This window comes from Myotis yumanensis, unplaced genomic scaffold (assembly GCF_028538775.1).
Source record: "Myotis yumanensis isolate MYYU_CA2020_CCGP unplaced genomic scaffold, mMyoYum1.0.hap1 SCAF_2, whole genome shotgun sequence".
Taxonomy (NCBI): domain Eukaryota; kingdom Metazoa; phylum Chordata; class Mammalia; order Chiroptera; family Vespertilionidae; genus Myotis; species Myotis yumanensis.
This window is the reverse complement of record NW_027223753.1, coordinates 126009682-126021902: the sequence shown is the minus strand read 5'-3', so window position 1 is coordinate 126021902 and position 12221 is coordinate 126009682. Positions and strand designations below refer to the sequence as shown.

The 12221-nt window shown below is 35.8% G+C and overlaps 1 pseudogene; it reads left to right on the top strand.

Moving 5' to 3' along the window:
• The first annotated feature begins 903 nt into the window (after positions 1–903).
• Positions 904–1281, top strand: LOC139002078 (small ribosomal subunit protein eS25 pseudogene; annotated as a pseudogene).
• The last annotated feature ends 10940 nt before the right edge of the window (positions 1282–12221 follow it).

Genomic DNA, 12221 nt, shown 5'->3' with positions numbered 1-12221 from the left:
TCCCAGATTGAAGAGGGTGGAGGCTGGGATGAGGGACCACCCCCCAACCCGCATGCATGAATTTCATGCACCAGGCCTCTAGTTTAGGCTATAACATTGACAGCATTTAGTAATTAAGAAAAAAGATAATTATGGAGAATTATCTTTATTGAAACATTTTTTTAAAAGTATAATTATGGAGTGCAATATTATAGATGAAACAATTTTTTTACAAGAAAAGCAAAAACAAATGGTTAACTTTTGTGTATGCTGGGTTTGGTCTACCTATGAGATGTTCCAATAGAGATGACCAGTAGATTACTGGAGATATGGTCATATGTTTAAGAAAAGATGTAAGCTCCAAAAAGTCTGGGCAGGGGAGTTGGGTAGTGGCCTAGAAGGGGTCAATGGGGGGGATAAAGAAAGCATATGTAATAGTTTCAACAATAAATATCTTTTAAAAAAAGAAAAAAATGAATCTGCACCTTAAATTACATATTATTTATTTGATTATGTATTAGCTTGTCTTGTCCTTCATTTAATGCAAGCTCTATGAGAGAATAAGTCTCACTCAACAATTATCACCAACAGTAACACATATAACCCAACAATATATAATACATATTTTATTCAATATAATTCTCTAATTTGATCCTTTTAACACTAACATCTCATATTTTAAATATACAAAGGAAAATTAGTCAATTTATCTAAAAGCCTTATATTAATAATATACTCTATGGAAAAATTCTGAATTATAAAATATGTCCAATATAGACTTTATCAGAGAATTAACAATCTTATGAATATAAATATATGAGCAAGAAATTGCATCACAGCATATATGTTTAAAAGTATACACAATTGCTCTTGGGCTGACATCTTGGCCAGGCAGCAGAGCATCCCTGCTCTCTGAGTCCTGCGATGCTGCCCAAGGACAACAAGAAGAAGAAAGATGCTGGAAAGTCGGCCAAGAATGAAAAAGACCCTGTGAACAAGTCAGGGATAAAGGTCAAAAAGAAGAAGTTGTCCAAAGGCAAAGTTCGGGACAAGCTCAATAATCTGGTCTTGTTTGAAAAAGCCACATATGACAAGCTCTGTAAGGAAGTTCCCAAGGACAAGTTTATAACCCCAGCTGTGGTCTCCCAGAGGCTGAAGATTCGAGACTCCTTGGTCAGGGCAGCCCTTCAGGAGCTCCTTAGTAAAGGGCTTATTAAACCAGTCTCAAAGCACAGCGCTCAAGTGATTTGCACCAGAAACACCAAAGGTGGGGACTCCCCAGCTGCTGGAGAAGATGCATGAACAACAGATCTCACCAGCTATATATTTTGAAAAATAAACCTTTATTAAATAAATAAATAAAGTATGCACAATTATACAGTGGGCACAGTGGTCACATAAGTTAACTTTACACTATAATCTATAGTTATTTAATCTAGTTTAACTTTAGACTTCTAACAAACTAGTTTTGTGGGGTTTTGTTATTGTTTGTGTGTTTGTTTACTTTTGTTAATCCTCATCCAAGCATATTTTTTTCCATTGATTTTTAGACAGAGTGGAAGGGAGGTGGAGAAACAGAGAGAGAGAAATATGGATATGAGACACCTCAACTGGACGAGGGGTCAAGTTTGCAACTGAGGTATGTGCCCTTGACCGGAATCAACCCTTCAGTCCATGGGCCAATGCTATAACTACTGAGGCAAATCAGCTAGGTCTAATAAACAAGCTGTGCAAAATTAACACTCTTAAAAAAGGTAAGAACTTTGACATACATGAATATTTCCCTATGCTCATGTTCTAACCTACTTATATTTTAAACTAATCTAAAGACTTACTGAATTGTTTAGACCATAATTCTTATAACATAAAAGTGCATCTTTCAAAAGAAAAGCACAAGGCTAAGGGGATAATCAGACCATGATGTTCCATCTCTTGTAAAGAACAAGTAGACATCTGGTGCCATATGAAACCTGAGGCTAATACTACATGGCATAATCTCATGCCTGTAGCTTCCCTGATGGAGGTCCTGTTGAGAATAACCATGAGGGTTGACAACATTTAACAAAGAAGCTGTGGCAGCATCCACAAGCAAAGAGGAGCCAAAGTGAAACTCTCAACAGAAATGGAATACAAAGAATTATCACAAGATATACGTGACAAGTGACACAACATCTCACAGCTTTAAGATAAGAAGATACTGAGGATATTGCCTAATATAATTAAAGAGAGCTAAAAAAGAAACATTTGTTTTTCCCTCTGCATATAATAATACTTCTGGGAAATGGAAAGTTAGGGGAAGATAAAATTCTAATTTTATCCTTCCTTCCTATTTCAGAAGGAAGACATTTGTTCTGAAATCCCACTGATGGTCTCTTTTCAGGTTAGTAGTGAGAAATAGAAATATATATCACATAAAAACATCCTAATTCCCAACCCACATCCTAGGAAATGATAGCAATTGTAAGCATTGTTCCTAAAGCAGGCTAAAGAAGAAAATTTGCTTGCAGGTTTAGAAAAAGTATTAAAAATTAACTAACCCACATGAACTTACTACTTGTGATAATGGGATACATGAACATGGAGTTTTAAAATCTTCATGTTGATTTGATGCGTCAAGAAAATCTGGAACTTCAGAGGTATTAATGGGATCAGAAGATGTTACATATTATAGAGATTTGCTAGTAGACTAATACTGAATTAGAAGCCTAATTAGTTCTATCAAAGTATAGCCAAGCAGTTCAAAATGTGGCAGGATAGAAAGAAGCTAGGAAAATTTCCGGGCAAGTAGAATGGGGAAACTGAGACAAGAAAATTTGGGAAGTTTTCAGACAACTTGTGAATTGTAAGATCTTATCTTTTCATACCAAGGACACTTGAGAGCAAATAGTTTAAACCTCTCCTCTGCAATCAGAGAATACATAGTTTAAATCACCCTGACCTGGGAAAATAGAGAACAAAGACCTAATTAATGCCACTTGTGCCAGCTAAATCCAAGGAGAGATGAAGTCTGGGGGACAAATAACAAAACACCTCAAGTCATTTTGATGGTATCACTTGAAGGGGGAATGTGAGGCAGGGTAGATAACCGCTAAGGCAAGAGAATGGGAAAGAGGGAAGGGGGGAGGTTATCTCACCACAGAACAAAGAAGTGATCAGTCTTAAGACCTGCCAAAATAAAATCACCAGAAGTGCTCATAAATTTTGAGAAAAGCCAGAACAATGTAAAAAGGTGACCCTTGAAATCTAGTCTATCCAGCAGGGGAGCCTGAAACCTATAAAATATTTAACCCCCCACCAGGTAGGGCGCTCAGACTAGCTGAGTTGCCCAGTTGGGCTTTATGCTAAGTGTGTTTTTAATAAATTTGCTTGCTTTGCTTCCTTAATAAATTTGCTTGCTTTTCTTCAACACTGTATTCAGTCACTTTTCTGAATTCTTTCTCATGAGTGTGGCAAGAGCCAAGGAGGGGAAAGCCTTCTCAAACATGGCAGGTTATCTGATAACAAAAGCATTTTATTATTTCTTGATGACACAGATTTTCATGTTTTGTCAAAGAATACTCAAAATGATATAAGAATTCAGTTAGGCAGAAAGGAAAAAAAAGGTATACAAATAGTTTTGTTAAGGAGACAAAACATTGCATTTTATATTTTTGAAATATTTCCATAAAGTCAGGGGAAGAATTGTTTGAAGTTTAAAGAGTTTCTTAAAATGTATGCTTTAATGAAAGACCTCTTTATCCTGAAAATTTCAAATAAATTATTCTACATTTAAGTAATTTGCCCAATAATCAAAAGTCTTTTATTTGTAAAACATTAAAAATCTACCTATATACTTTAAAATGATTACTTTAATATTAGCTTTTTAACAATAATATGCATTACAATTTATTGAAAACACATTTTCATTTCATTTTACAATGTTTTGCTATAAAGGTAAGCATGCTGATTAGCAACTATTATAGATATTTGCTCAAGCCTTTGGGCAAATTAATAAATCCCTTGTGGAAGTGTGAACTTTTCTAATTAAGCTACCTTTTCCTTATTCTCTGCTGGTTGCTTAAGAACCATTCTTATACCCTGGATCTCTAAGACTAAAGACAAACAATTCTTATAAATTACTCATAAAAATTATTTTAATTTCCCACTCAATGTTAGAAATAATTTAAAAGGAAATACAGGGAGGAAAAATCACATTTACAAAAATACAGAAAGGATTAGGTATAATAAGTCCTCAATCCTATTTTCCAGAGGTCAAGCCGTATTGACCTGCAGCAACTAGAAATTATGGCCAAATGAGATTATTTGAGAATTAACAAAATTTTAAGATAGAAAACATTTTCCATGAAAAACCTGTTTGAAAAAAATATTAGGAACCTTTGAGAAATGAAAACTAAAATTTAAGGCAAGGGAAATTGAACAGCTGGGAATAGGCCAGAGAACAGTTTGTGGAATTAGCAGCATGGATAAACATTTGCCCAGACAGTAGCCCAAGATAACCTAGGGGTTTGGTTGTTATAACACAAATGAACTAATTGTGATGATTATTTCTGAGGAAGATGAAGGGAAAAAATAGTTTATTAGTCAATAGTAGTTAATTGATATGTTTTTTGAAATGTTATTTATTTTTCAACATATCTGACTCCAAATATACCTACACCCAAATAAAATCTAGAGAGTAAAGTAGAAAGCAAGCAAACAAACAAAAAATAACACATATTTTAATGTGTCAAAGTTTTTAAAAATTGAAATACATTTTCTTGAGCCATGTTTCTACTTTCCAAGACATTTTTGATTCAGAAGTTGTCATAATTTCATCTTTTCCAGGAAAATCTTTTTCAAATAAATTTTAGCATGAATGATAAAAGAAAAACAGAGTTTCCTACATGTTGGTTTTTTGAAGAATTTTCATTCTGGTCTTTATCTGAAGGAACAATTTTGAATAACCCAATGTTCATAAAAATGGTGAAAAAAATCTTGGAATTATCAGTATGGCTCTATATTCAAATATGTGAAAGGAAAGAAAAGCATATGGCCATGACTGAGACCGCAGAGTGGAGCACTTAAAGAAATCAGCAGGGAAATAAAGTGCCCATTACCAAATGATGATTTACTGTATAATTTATGAAAAGGTAGAGTATGCTTAAACTGCACTTAGCACCTGGATGATATGAAATATAAATGCAATAAAATGTGTTCATGAAATTCCAGTAATAAGGAGTATGATGTTGGTTTCCTTCCTATCTTATTCCTAGTTTAACAGAGAGCAGTAGTAAACCTAGGCAATATTCAGTAGCTTTCACTCGATTATTTTTTAGACTCATAAGACCTTGATTTTCAGAGTTTCAGAATTATCTGGTATAATATCTTTCTTGCGTGCATGCTCTGTCTTTCCTTCCCTGTCTTATCATGCAACATCTCAGACAGATGCAAATCTAACACACCGAACTATATAGTCTAGAAGAGTGTTACTCATTTAATTAACAATTCTATATTGTCTGCCTAACATGTCAGGCATAATTTTTGGCACTTGAAATACATTAGTAAACAAAACTGATCCAAAGCCTACATTCCATAATGACATGTGTAGAGTGATTTGTTCAGTATATTAATCAAGGTTCTTCAGATAATCAGACCAATATAATGTATATAAGTAGAAGCAAGAGATTTATTTTAAGGAATTACTCATGTGCTTGTGGAGGCTGGCAAGTCCAAAGTGAGCAGAGTGGTTTGGCAAGATAGAGATGCTGAGAAGAGTAAATGTTACAGTTCAAGTCTGAAAGTAGTCTATTGGCAGAATTCCTTCTTGCTTGGGGGAAGACCAATCTCTGTTCTATTAAAGCCTTCAACTGATTTAAAGAGGCCCACCCACATTATGGAAGACAATCTGCTTTATGCAAGGTCCCCCAATTTAAATTTTAATCTCATTAAAAAACACCCTTACAGAATTAGCTGGACAATAAGGTCCAGCCAAGTTGACAGATAACATTAACTAGCACATTCAGAAAATATGGAGGTTTGGGGGGAAGGTACTGTGGAAATAAATAAAGATCAATAAAATGATAACATCAAATGCTATTTAGTTAAAGTTTGTTCATAATAAAGCCATCCATTGTCACTTGTGTTTTTACAGACTGAAAGGCAAGCAGAGGAGTGGGGAAGCTTTATTGGGAAAAAAATGGGAAGGCTTCATATATGACCTTATTTGAGGCTGTTGGCAGATGGAAGCTGTAGACAGGCTAACTGGAAGTGGAACATCCTGCATAATTGGTTAGGGCTGCGTATCTGGCTTTCTCTAGTTGGTGCTAAGTTGCAAACAGGGACAAAAATAAGGGAAACTGTCAATTATTAATTAAGTCTTGACCATTTGGGAGCAATTTAGAGCAGTTGTATGGCTTTCTGGAAATAGCAGTTACTAGAGAGAGCAATCTGACTTCCTACATGTCTTATTACAACAGTTTGGCTTTCTGTGTAGTTTATTATAAATAAGGGGGTTGGTTTTTTTAAAGAGGCTATTATATGCTGTCACTCAGACTTCTATTTTAATATGTGGTCTTATCATTTTCCACTTATATTTTTAGCCTTTCAAAAGATAAATAATATAATAAAGATGTGAAGTGAACTGCATAGTGTATAAGAAGGTGATAAATGTTGCAGGGAATTATGAAACAATGTATGAATAATTTGCAGTACAAATTGGAGGAAGGTATAGGAAAGTTTGCAGTATTTTTAAAAAATATTTTTATTGATTTCAGAGAGGAAAGGAGAGGGAGGGAGAGAGAGAGAGAAACATCAATGATAAGAGAGAATCATTGATTGGCTGCCTCCTGCTTGCCCCACACTGGGGATTGAGCCAGCCACCAGGGCATGTGACCTGATCAGGAATCAAACCATGACTCCTGGTTCATAGGTCGATGCTCAACAACTGAGCCACACCGGCTGGCAGGAAAGCTTGCAGTATTAAATTAAAAGTGAGATTTAAGCAAAACTTTGAAGAAGGTGATGGAATTATCCAAACAAAAATCTGAAGGGATATAACCCTAAACATATTGAACAGCTGCTGCTAAGCCTCTAATGTGGGTTGATACTGGGTATTTAAAATATATCTAAAATAATCACAATGCCTCTCTTCCATCTTTTGGAATTCACCTTCTTTGGCATATATTTCACAATAGACAGCTACATTGTGAATCATTCATTATCTAAGGGAGGGAATATTTAGATGAAAAATAAAACAGGGGGAAGGGAGATGGAGGAGAGAAAGGAAATCAAAAGAAAAGTCAGCAACCAGAGATCACAGACTTGTACTCAAATAAAGCTCATCTTTGAAATCTAGATCATTCTTATTTGAAAATTTTATCAGTTATATTTTGATGTCATTTTTCTAAGTTGCTTCTGCTTGAACATTTCAGGGTTACTGGTTTAAGATCATTATCTGCTTAATTGATGTCCATTTGATGGAATTTCCACATCTCACAAATAATTCCAGATTAGGTCTTACATTTTCCCAGCACAATGAAAACGGTTAGAGTCTGTGCTGTTCAGCCCCCAAAATGACCCCTAATAATTCACATCAAAACTGGTGAAATCTCCTTCCACCTTGAATAGGGCTTACCTTGAATAACACACAAGGGATATTGCAGGAATTCCTGGGTATGACCTCCAATGATCCTAATATATAAAAACCCAGGGTCTGTAACAACTGACTGAAGGCTCAAGGGAACACCAGAAGTAGTCCTGCAGTCAGTGCTGAATTGCTGTGGCGACCCAGTCCAGTCCATAGCCTCCATGGAAGCTGTTGATCAGCCGTTGCCTCTCCCTTTCTCTCTGGGCTTCACCAGCAGCCTTGCCTCTGTTTCTCTCTGGGCCTCAAGGGGGCTGCTGATCACCCTGCCTCTCTGATCAGGCCCAGAGATAGGCCTGGAGATGCTGACTGGCATAGAAACTGACCAATCAGAACCAAATGTGTGTGAACTGTGAGAAGCCAATGGCTTCCTAGGAGGTGGAGCTTTTGACGCTGACTGGCATAGAAACCGACCAATCAGAACCAAATTGGCCGTCAGGGGAAGGCAGTTGGGGGTGATCAGGCAGGCAGGCAGAGAGGTTAGAGGCAATCAGGCAGGCAGGCAGGTGAGCAGTTAGGAGCCAGTGGTCCCAGATTGCGAGGGGGATGTCCAACTACCGGATGCCCGATGCTAGCAGTGAGATATCCCCCAAAGGGCACCTGATTAGAGAGGGTGCATGCTGAGCTGAGAGGAATCCCCCCATGCACAAATTTAGTGCACCGGGCCACTAGTAGGTTATAAAATACATTGTGGCTTCTACTTCATGGTCTCTTGTATCACTTGATCTGGCAGAAGCCAACCACCATGTCAAAAGGTCTATGGAGACATCCACATGTAAGGAACTGAGATAACTAGCCAATAACTAGCCCAACTTGCCAGGCATTCATGTTAGCCACATTGGCATGGATTATTTTGCCCCAGACAAGACTTTAGATGACTGTACTTTGTACAGGTCACTTTTACCACATATAATGCTTAGTTGGTTTTTTTTTTGTTTTGTTTTTTTTAATATATTTTATTGATTTTTTACAGAGAGGAAGGGAGAGAGAGATAGAGAGTTAGAAACATCGATGAGAGAGAAACATCGATCAGCTGCCTCCTGCACATCTCCTACTGGGGAGGTGCCTGCAACCCAGGTACATGCCCTTGACAGGAATCGAACCTGGGACCTTTCAGTCCGCAGGCCGACGCTCTATCCACTGAGCCAAACCGGTTTCGGCAGTGCTTAGTTTTATATGCCAACTTGACTGGGTTAAGTGATAACAGCATAATTGGTAACATTATTTCTGGGTACGTCTCTGAGGGCATTTCAGGAAGAGATTAGCATTCAAATTTCTGAACTAAGTTAACCAAGTGGCCCTTCCTAATCAGGTGAGTACATCCAATCCATTGAGAGTCCAAATAGAACAAGGAGATGAAGGAAAGGAAAATTTACTTTCTCTCTGCTTGAGCTTTGACATTATTTGACCTCGCCCTTGGATATTGGTGTTCCCAGTTCTTGGGTTTTTGCACTCCTCACATCAATGTACTTCATCAGTTTCCTCACTTTCCTCCATAATCTCAAGCCTTTTTAGTCAAACTAACTTATACTACAACCTTTCTTGGTTTCCTAGTTTGTAAAAGGCAGATGCAGGGATTTCATAACCACATGAACTATTTCCTCTAATTATAAAAATATATGATTGGTTTAGTTTTTGTTTTTTTCTGGAAATCCCTACCTAATACACCACATAAAAAACACAGGACCAGGATCATCCAGCTAAACCTCTTGTGAGTTCCTGACTGTCAGAAACTGTGAGATGCTTATAGTTTTTTATGCCACTAAGTTTTCAAGTTAAGATGTTACATAAGTTGTCCAGCCAAAGATGGGTTCCCATTAATAGATGATGGAGCAATGCGTCTCAGGTACTTGCTTTATGCAAATAATCTCCTCTAGCTTCCTGCCTCACAATAAAGCTATTCTCAACTCCTGTTTTACATGGATATTAAAATTCTAGTTCCTATGATCTAGATTCTAGAACTTCTAGTAACTTGTTTGCTTCACTAGCAGCAGTTCCCTTTTTACTTCTGTAATACAATAATGTTCCATTTTTGTACAAAATAAAACGATATGGCATATTAGGAAAGAAAGTCATGTTTTATTAGAATATTATAAAAAGTTTAATTTTCTTATCAGGCCAAAGTGAAAAAGAAGATTAATACTATTTATGAATTGATTCTCTGTTAATGCAAGTCTTCCAAGTATGAATATTTATCTTTTTAGTGAAAAGTGACTTCATCTAAAATTGCACATAACATTCCAATGCAGCCTATCATTCCGAAAAAGCCATTTTCCAAAGTTACTTTTTAATTTCCAAAAATAGGATCCTGATTCTGTAAATCTTCTTGGATTCAATGGACAACATTAGGAAAGTGTTTGTTTAATGAATAACTTCATTAAAATAAATAAGTGTTTGCAATTCAGGTTCATGGGGTTTGAGTCCAGGTCTACCAAATGGGTTATTAAATTTTCTGAGTGTCAATATCAATACTCTTTGAGAATCTGATTTAATAGATCTGAATAAGAGTCTGCAAATTGGTATTTTAACAATCAATACAGAAAGTTTTGACAAAAGTGAGGTTAATAATAACACTTTGTGAAATATTGTCCATATTGTTCCTCATATTCATTGATACATATTTCTTCTTTCATTTCTTACCACTCATTCTTTAAAAACATTTCTTTTTTGTGGGTGGGGACTTTTTTGGTTTGCTTTTATATAGATTTTATAATTTTGATTAAAGGGCTATTGTTGTGAGGAGTAGGTAGAAAGAAAAAACATCAGCAGCCATAATTTATGAGTGAAGATATTTGTAAATCATGTTTTAATAAGTCAAAAACACTATGTAGCATTTCTATGAAAATTCAATTAAAATGATAATAATGTATAACATGATGTACAATGCAATTAAAATGTAAAATATATAGCACAATGACGCCCAAATATTCTAAGATAAATGGTAATATCAACAGCAGTAGGCTTTAGTTAACTGCCAAATGCTAGCTATATTATAAATATTTACAAAACTGATACAATGATCAGATGTTTAAGGTAAATATGAAGATTTTTGATTGAGGTTTGGGGTTGGAAATATTTGTTCAATTCATAAAAAGAAATATGTCTCTTAGGACACAGCAGGTACATCACATTCATTGGAAGATATGATGTGAAGAACTTAAAGATATATGCACTTGCTTTTCTTTTCTTTTCTCTTGTTGATATAAATTAGTTTATGGTTCTTATGAAGACATAGATGAACAGTGATATTCAAGGTAAGAAAATATCTAATGATTCTTTCCAGAGAAACATTTAGAAGAATAAAATAAAAGGATAAACACATTCTGACATATGAAAACTTTAAAATATATTTGAATACCCTGACATAGGTAAAACTTAAGGGAAAATAAAATAGAAGGAATCAGTAAATATTGACTTATTTTTTATGCATTCATTGATTTCTTCTTCCTTTTTAAAAAGTCTTTACTGTTAAGAGTATTACATATGTCCCCTTTTTTCTCCATTGAGTCCTTATAGTCTACCACTAACCCCCACCCCAGGACAGCACCACCCTATTGTTTGTGTCAATGGGTTATGCATACAAGTTCTTTGGTAGATCTTTTCCCACCCACCCACCCACCCCACCTCCCCTCTGAGAGTCCACAGTCTGATCCATACTTCTATGTCTCTCTGGATCTATTTTGTTCATTAGAATCCACATACGAGTGAGATCATGTTAGACTTGTCTTTCTCTAACTGGCTTATTTTGTTTAGCATAATACTCTCCAGGGATCTCCATGCTGTCTCAAAGAGTAAGACATCCTTCTTTTTCACTGCTGCACAGTATTCCATGATTCAAATGTACCACTATGTTTTTTTGTTGTTGTTTTTTTATCCACTCATCTACTGATGTGCACTAGGGCTGTTTCCAGATCTTGGCTATTGTAAATTGAACTACTATGAACATAGGGGTGCATACATTCTTTCTGATTGGTGTTTAGTGGTTCTTAGGGTATATCTCTAAAAATGGAAACACTAGGTCAAATGGCAGTTCCATATTTAAAATTTGAGGAAACTCTGTACTCTTTTCCATAGAGGCTGCACAAGTCTGAATTCTAACCAACAGTGTACTAGGCTTCCCTTTTCTCCACATCCTTGCCAGCACTTGTCCTTTCTTGATTTCCTGATGGTAGCCATGCTGACAGGTGTGAGGTGATACCTCATTGCCTTTTAAATTTGTCTCTATCTGATGATCAATGACTGAGCATTTTGTCATGTCTCTTAGACATCTGTATGTCCACTTTGGAGAAGTGTCTAGTTAGGTCCTTTGCCCATTTTTAATTTTTTTTTTGTCTTCCTTTTGTTAAGTTGTATGATATTTTGGAAACTAACCCCTTATCAGATGTATCATTTTTTTTCTATTCAGAAGCTTTTTATTTTGATGTAGTCCCATTATTTTTTCTCTCCTTAGTTTCCTTTGCCCTAGGAGATGTGTGCACTAATATGTTGCTACAAAAGATGACTGAGATTTTACTGCCTATGGTTTCTATTAGGATTTTTATGGTTTCCTGTCTTACATTAAAGTCTTTTATCCATTTGAGTTTATTCTTGTGTACCATGTAAGTTGGTAATCTAGTTTCAT